The sequence below is a fragment of the Octopus bimaculoides genome, chromosome 23, assembly GCF_001194135.2.
Source record: "Octopus bimaculoides isolate UCB-OBI-ISO-001 chromosome 23, ASM119413v2, whole genome shotgun sequence".
Taxonomy (NCBI): Eukaryota; Metazoa; Mollusca; class Cephalopoda; order Octopoda; family Octopodidae; genus Octopus; species Octopus bimaculoides.
In genome coordinates, this window is record NC_069003.1 from 10,463,991 (window position 1) to 10,464,974 (window position 984).

Consider the following 984-nt stretch of genomic DNA (forward strand, 5'->3'; position numbering starts at 1 on the left):
TATATATATATATATATATATATATATGAACTGACATTTTAATTATTTATTATTCCCACTACACTCTCTGAGTGGTTGGCGTTAGGAAGGGCATCCAGCTGTAGAAACTCTGCCAAATTAGATTGGAGCCTGGTGTTGCCATCCGGTTTCACCAGTCCTCAGTCAAATCGTCCAACCCATGCTAGTATGGAAAGCGGACGTTAAATGGTGATGATGATGATGACATGAGGATAGAGAGCAAATTTGAGCACAATGAGATCTGAAATCAGAACCCAAAGATTGAAACCATATTTCACTGCCCTTTCGATGCCTCGGTAGAAACGAATAACAAATTGGGAGTGCAAAATGCCAAAACCATGAACATACTTTTAATGTATTGCTCTATGATAGGGACAGATGGATATTTGGTGGGTATATTTAAGTGAAGTGTAGGACAGGGACCATGGGCAAATGTAAAAAAAAAAAATTTTTTAATCCCGAATGCAAAACCAAAAATCCAAAGAGGGACAACAATGATGATAGGGAGACAGTTTGACACAGAATGGGGTTAAAATTAGCCCTATTATTGATTTCAAATATTGGCATAAGGCCAGCAATTTCAGGGGAGGAGATAAACCTATTACATCAAGCCAATGTTCTACTTAATTTATCGACCCCCCTAAAGGATGAAAGGTAAAATAGATCTTGGTGGAATTTGAACTCAGAACATAAAGACAGATGAAATGCCACCGAGCATTTTGCCTGACACAGCAACGATTCTGCCAGTTCACCGCCTTAATAATAATAATAATAATAATAATAATCCTTTCTACAATAGACACAAGGCCTGAAATTTAGGGGCAGGGGATAATCGATTATATCAACCCAAGTGTTCATCTGGTACTTAATTTATCAACCTTGAAAGGATAAAAGGCAAAGTCAATCCCAGCTGTATTTGAACTCAGAACATGAATTCCAAAGAAATGCTGCTAAGCGTTTTGCCCG